Genomic DNA, 7235 nt, shown 5'->3' on the forward strand with positions numbered 1-7235 from the left:
CAACCGCGGCAGCTCATGAAAATTCCGCCCCACGAATCTACCACCATCTCCTCCTCCTCCTCCTCCTCCTGCTCAATAGTCTATGCGCACTCACGCACACGCCTGCACGCACACACACACGGTGCAGCTGGCGCGGCTATTATTTTCCCATTTCAATTTGACACCCCTGCCTTTCATGCTAATTCTATTATTGTAGGAAGTTTATGTGATTCCATATCACTAGAAATCGGTAATGTCTAATAACCCTTTGGGCTGAAAGGAGGAGGAGGAGGAGGGTGGTGGCGGTGGTGGTGGCGGGGGTGCTGCCTGGAGACCCATGGCAGCCAGTGGGAAAATAATTACTTTCATATCAAAACTCAGCAGGAGGCGCAGGGTCCTATAGCCCGCGGCCACTAACCTCATTCCAGCTCGGCCTTTCAAATGAATAAATTTGTTAAAGCAATAAATACAAACAGCCAGACGGACTCGAGCAGCAGCTCCGGCTCACGACACAGAGGAAAAGGAGGATTTATCTGCTGTAACGCGACAAAACTCAGAGCCGCCACATGATCCCAGGTTCTGCCACACAGCAGCCCCCCCCCCCCCCCCCCCCACATGCTCCCTCCAGGCACCCCCTGGCCAGTGCAAAGACAGTGATTCAATTTAAACAATAACTTTATTTATCAAAATGTTCACATATAAATATCATTTTCTCGTTTTTTTCTTTACAATATCTGAGGATCTTTGTTGTGTGATGCTTATTGTCGCCTTGCTTTTCTTACAAGTTGGTCACAAAACAAAAGAAAAAGAGAAGAAAGAACCTGCTTCTAAAAGAGTTCGGGGCCTAAAGCCTGAAGGTGGGGACGGCCACGGCTCCCGGCGACCATCTGGATCGATCACACGTGATGATTAAAAAATAGGCGAGAATTAAGTCTCCTGATTCCTGATATGTTTTCGAGTGTCTCAGCCGAGCTTTGGGAATGTTTGAATTGTGTGAGCAGTGTTCCTGGTCCTTTGTTTATGTTTGCTCCTCGCAAGTGTTAGTCCATATCGACATCTTCTCCATCTGTTCCGGGTGTTTCCTGACAGTCTGTGTTTGCCTTGAGACACTCGGAGAGGTCTGGAGACGCTCGCTCCTCCTCGCCCGCGCCCTCCTCCCTCGCACGCGGCTCGGCAGCTTGGCAGCCGCCGGCCGCCGCCTCCGTTTGACCTTTCGGGGTCCCCTCCTCGCCAGGGTCGCTGGCCGGCGCCGAGCTCAGCCTGGCCAGAGCCGCCTGAGCCACGCCGCTCGCCGGAGGAGAAGCGGGGAATCTCCCGTCACCGCCACGCTCCTCCTCCACGTCCGCTCCATCCACTCTATTGCTAATGTGATTGTGGTGATGCTGCGCGCTGTGCTCCGTATGATCCGAGTTTAGAGGCTTAGTGACAAAGCTGGAGAGGTCGGAGGGAGCCGGACTCCCCTCGCTGGGCACACACCTCTGTCCCAGGCTGAACCTGTTAAAGCCGTCCTGACACGGTGTGGCCTTCAGGGCCGTTTGGGGCACGAGAAAGCCCAAGGGCTGATGTGTAATGGGGTAAAGCAAGAAGTGACCTTTACCCACCAGTGTCCTCTGACTGGGCAGAGAAGGGAAGTCCAGCTGGGATTTGCGTCGAGGCGTGGCGTCAGAGAGGAGGCTCTCCACGCTGAAGGGGTTTCTTTTCTGCAGGGCGGAGGACCTCGGGCCTCCGGGGCTGGAGCTGTGCGTGCTGCACGGAGAAACCTGCTCCGCTTCTCCTGCGGTTCTTTGGTTTTGGTGGTTTTGCAGTGGGCTGAAGTCGGGTCTCGTTTGGTCACAGCTGGATTCAGTTTGGTGTCCTCCTGCACCTTTCGTTGCCGGCAGGTCGATGTGAATAGTCCCGTTAATGCTCGTGGGCTGCTGCTCGCTGTCCGTGAACTGGGAGACCCCGCTGTCGCTCTCCGAGCCGCCGGGCGTGTGGAAGCTGTCGCCCGAGAGAAGTTTGTTCTGGGACTTCAGCAGCTTCCTCTCCTGTTTCCGCTTCTTCTTCTCGGCGCGCTCCAGGTCCCGGCGTGCGATCTCCTCGGGGTCCATGGGCTCGCCGCTGCACGTGGTCGGGTGGGAGTTGTGAGCGGGCCGTCCCGGACCTTTCTTTGTGTTCTCCTTCTTTCTCCATTTGGCTCGGCGGTTCTGGAACCAGACCTGTTCACAGGAACACACACATAAGCACACACATGAAATACACATTAAACACAGGTGGAACATGTTCTTTCCATTCACTGTTGAAGGTCAGAGGTGGGTCTCTGCCTTTTTGAAACTGTTGCTGAGATGATTAGTCAATTAATCAACTAGTTGCTCCAAACTGATTTTGATCGTTTATAACTTGTTAGAGGAAAAATACAACTTCTTCAAAAATAAGACATTTGCCATCTTTCCCTTTTTATTTTAGTGTAAAATTATTATATTTGACTTTGACTTGGACAAAAAGCAAATAGGAGAGGTTGTAGGTTTCAATATTTTATAGAGCAGATGAAAGCAATGTAAAAATAATAGACACTAATAATAATAGTGGGTTTCAGGACTTTTTGAAACTATAATTATGATGTAAATTTGGTAAAATGGAGCATTTGTTCATCCAGGTCTTGAAACTGCAAAACTATACAAAAGTAAAAGTATTCCATAAAAGATGTTTGTGTATTGATTGGCTTTCTGAATCATGTAATATTCCTTTCTGACAATTTATGAGAAAATAATGGATTAAACCTTCCTATAATTTTAAGGGCCATGAGTAATGCGTTCCTAATATTCAGCTTCACAAAACCAAACCCTGAATTCACTGAAGTGGACACATAGGGATTGATGGTGTGTGTGTCTGCAGCCAACAGCAGATCCCACACCTGCCCTGGCCAACCACATAAATCAGTGTCAGTGGTTATCAGATCAGATCTGGACAGAACCAACAAACCCAAACAAGCCTGAAACCAAAAGGGAACCATCCTCCTGCCTCTTTGTTCGCAGCTGCTTCACAGACACATCAGCGGGTCGCAGCGGTGCAGCAGCAGACGCGCGGATGTGCCGGTGTTAATTACCAATGAGTCTGCGTAATGGCCAACTCCACCAATTACATTTAATTGTACCGTAGCCAAATCAGCCACATCCCGGCTTTATTGTGTGTTCGTTTTGCGAGCGGGCCTCCGCGACTCCCCGGCTCCGCACCGGGCCAACACAGGGAGCTTCCCCCGCTCGAGAGCCCTCGCTGCCCGGCCTCTGGCCGCGCTCAGGGCCGCGTGTTCGCCGCTGATAACGAGTTCGACGCGCACCGAGTCGGATCCGCGCACCGTTGCATAATAAAAAGCACGAGACACCGACATCGCGAGCGACAAAAGGCTTCTTATGAATTGTTAATGTTGGTTCTATCTTTCCCCCGCAAACCTGCAGATAACGGCGCGTTAAGCGGCTTGAGGGAACAATAATCTGAGGTTTAGGAGCGAAATCCCCCGAACGACACAACACACAGCGGCGGAGAGAGGCGCCCTGTCCCGCGTCCCCTCCATCCATCCCTCCGTCACCCATCCATATACATCCATCTATCCCCCCCACCACCCCTCTATCCTTATATATCCATCCATACATCTATATGTGAGAGTGGAGAACATGCATGGAAATACATGAAAACACAAGAGTGACACATGCTGTTACACAGTTACTACAAAGGCTAATATGTGCACAAGCCATTTCTATATTTTATCATCATTATTACACACTATTATTATTATTAATATCATTATTATTACTTACTTATTATTAAGTTAACATCTAATAGTATTAATATGAAAGGTGGTAGATTTTGCTATATCAATTTTATTTACTTGAAAGAATTTCTCAAAAGATATGATTTTATTCTTGTGTTGTTAAATAAAATCCTTGTTCTACTTATAAGTATCCTTCTAATATATTTGTATTATAATTATCATTAATTGGCTTTTATTATAATAATGTGTGTAGTATTAGTAGTATAATTAAATTAGGTAAACAGTGTTGACATTGATTGTTCAAATGAACAAAAGCCATAATCTTAAAATATACAATAAAAATAACACGATATAATATCGTTTTACTATCACTTCATCAATTTTATCTTCAATAACAAATACAATCATCAAACATGATTTAAAATCTTAAATTAAACTGCCTATAGTATAATATTTAAAGGGTGGAATTGCCTTTGAACTGTCAAATAATAAAAAAAACAATGGTAGTTACCATTTTCTTGGTTTGCTCAGTTGCCTTGTTTTTATTAACCCATAAATCAATAGGTTGCCTCCATGCATAATTCAAAACCGAGCCTTTATTGATGCTCTGATAATTGACAAATGGCTGTCTCGGTGTGGACCGTCACAAAACAGACGATTTATTCCTACAATACAATAGGAAGTGGGTTGTTGATAAATTTAACTAAGAAATTTAAAAAAAGCCTATATTGGAAAAATCGGGGGGGAATATTATTAAAAAACTAAAATCTAGAAGGGGGGGGGGGGAGAAGCAAAAACTCCCACTATAGAAATGAAACCAGTGACTGTGTTTGAGGTGTTTACCTGAACCCTGGACTCCACGAGGTCGAGCCGGAGCGCCAGCGCCTCCCGCATGAACACGTCCGGGTAGTGGCTCTCGTTGAAGGCCTTCTCCAGCTCCTCCAGCTGCCAGCCCGTGAAGTTGGTCCGCGTGCGTCTCCGCTTGCACCCGGGACTGTCCTTATCCGGGTCCCCAGAATCTGCACCCGCGTGTGTGTGTTTGTTTGTTTGTGCAAGTGCATGTGTGTGTGTGTTTGTTTGTGTGTGTGTGTGTGTGTGTGTGTGAGGGAGAAGAGAGGGAGAGGGAGAGAGAGAGAGGTTCATATACAAAATAATCTCGTTGCAGAATTGACCTGTAAATCAGCAATTTAGTGTAAAAACTCTGTTGTCACAACTTTTTTTTACTCTTTTGTTTTTCATTAAGTCCACAATTTGCTTTGCCTTAAAAAACTCACTATTATTCTGTATTTAGAATCAAATATGAACTATAGTCATTTTTTACCCATTTAACCTCACGTGCAACAATGTAGCCCTCTAAATATCAGCTCTTTCTACTTTTATTTGGAGTCCATTTCCGTTTTACAGGGAAATTATTGTAAAATAAACTTTCATTTTTTTAAGAAAAGCTGGAAAACTTTAAGCATCGTTTTCTCTGCAGGTTTCTCACCTCAGAACCTTCAAACGTATAAAAATCTCCTCAGAAATCCTTTTAAATGTCTTTTATTTGATCCTAAACTATTGTAATATCTGAGACTTCCTGTCATAGTCGTGGTTTCCCGCAGTGGATGAGAAAGAGCCAGGCCTACCTGAGAGTTTGTACTGCGGGCCGTCGGGCGACAGCAGCGGGTTGGAGCCGAGCACCGAGGCCGAGCAGGAGCCGTTAAGTAATCCGTCTATGGAGAAGGGCCACGGCGGCCGCGGACTGCAGCTGGTGCCCGCCGGCGAGCTCGTAGACGTGCTGGTGTGGGTGGTGGTGGTGGTGATGCGGGTGGTGGTGGTGGGCACCGAGCGGGTACGGGAAGCCCACCAGCCCGGCCAGGGAGCCTCCGAATCTGGGCGTGAGGATGCTCGAGTACCCGACTGTCCATGGTCGCCGGGGCTGAAGACGCAGAGGGAGGCGGTGTGGCTGAACATGCAGTCAGGAGAGGAGGAGGAGGAGGAGGTGAAGCAGGAGGAGGAGGTGCTGAGGGAACCCGGGACGACGAGCCTCTCCCGCGGCCACAGATCGGTGTGTGGAGCCAGTGAGGAGGCGGCGGCGGGGACCGGGGCTGCACGCGCTGTCTCACGGTGACGGTTGTGCGCGCGAGCCTCCCTCATTAGGACTCCCTCCGTCTGCGGCCCCGACCAATAGGAAGCGTTAATGGCCCCCGTGACGTCACAGGCGCGGTTAATGGGGTAGGCTAAGAGCACGAGGTAAAAACAAGGAGGGAGAGAGAGAGAGAAGCAAGGGAGGGGAGAAAGTAGGTAAACTCTCTCTCTTATTTGATTTCTTTCTCTCTCTCTTTCACCTTTCTTTCTTTCTTTCTCTCATCCTTTTTTAATTCTCTCTCTTTCCTTCTTCGTTTCTCTCTCTCTCTCTCCTTTCTCCCTCTCCCTCTCCCTCCCTCTCTCTCCCTCTCTCTCTCCCTCCCTCTTTTCGGATCGATGGTTAATTACACCTGATTCAGTTCTTTAATTGAATCCTGTCAAAACACTCAGACAGAGGTGATTGATGGAGCGACTCCTTCAAGGTCTCAGGAATAGAAGCTGCATCCTTTATGTATTTCATATAAAACACATTTTCTCGGCACCGCAACAAAACTTATAGCGTGTTTGAAAAGTAGATTAATTGATGGTTCCCAAATCATTTATCATTGACCGGGCTATTAGCCAATAATAACAACAACTTTGACGTTGCCACATTGTTTGATTTTCTCTACGGCCTCTGGATCAATGACTCCATGGGCTAATGGGCACAGGCCCGTGGGATCAACAATCAAGAGACAAACTGACCAAAAAGACATTTACCACAAATAGATCCAAAATCAACACAAATAGATACAAAATTATTAGAAAAGACGCAAGGTGTTGTTTGAGAGATGTGTGTGGCTGCATTAGTGGTTGATTTGTGTGTCTGTCAGTTCCACAGGGGCCTTTGTGTCATAATCCATCCAGGCCCTTTACCAGCTGTTAAAGCTCTTCACCTCTTTAAGATAAAACCAACACCATACTAACATTGATAACTGCTTTAATAACTGATCAGGAATTCAAAGTACGTATTAGTATATTAATAGTTTGTACTTTGTTTGTTTTCAGCTCCTTCACTCATATGCTGCACTGGGATCAGTTTGAAGGTTGAAGTATTGATGAGCAGTTTATTAATGGACTCTGGTCACAATGTCCTGCAGCCGAGGAGAAGAGGTCAGACAGGTCATCACACAGGCTCCATCATTACAGGTATGATTGATCATGAAGGGGGATTATCTTCCACAATCTGGCAACCCAAAGGTAACTGATAAATAACTTATAATTGATCTACAGATAAATGATTTATTAATGTATTAATAAAGCCACAAATAACACCCTGCAAGTCCTTTATACTTATTAGAAGGTGGTACATTAACTTAGAGAAGCAATAACTGTCTTTGCTCTCTCCTCATCTCTCGTCTCTGCTCTGTCACATGTGTATGTGTGTGTGTGGTGTGTGTGT

The 7235-nt window shown here is 46.7% G+C and overlaps 1 pseudogene; it reads right to left on the bottom strand.

The window, feature by feature from the left end:
- Nucleotides 1–636: 636 nt before the first annotated feature.
- LOC133953972 (homeobox protein unc-4 homolog) lies at nucleotides 637–5817 on the bottom strand (annotated as a pseudogene).
- Between the last annotated feature and the right edge of the window lie 1418 nt (nucleotides 5818–7235).

The sequence above is a fragment of the Platichthys flesus genome, chromosome 5, assembly GCF_949316205.1.
Source record: "Platichthys flesus chromosome 5, fPlaFle2.1, whole genome shotgun sequence".
Classification (NCBI taxonomy): Eukaryota; Metazoa; Chordata; class Actinopteri; order Pleuronectiformes; family Pleuronectidae; genus Platichthys; species Platichthys flesus.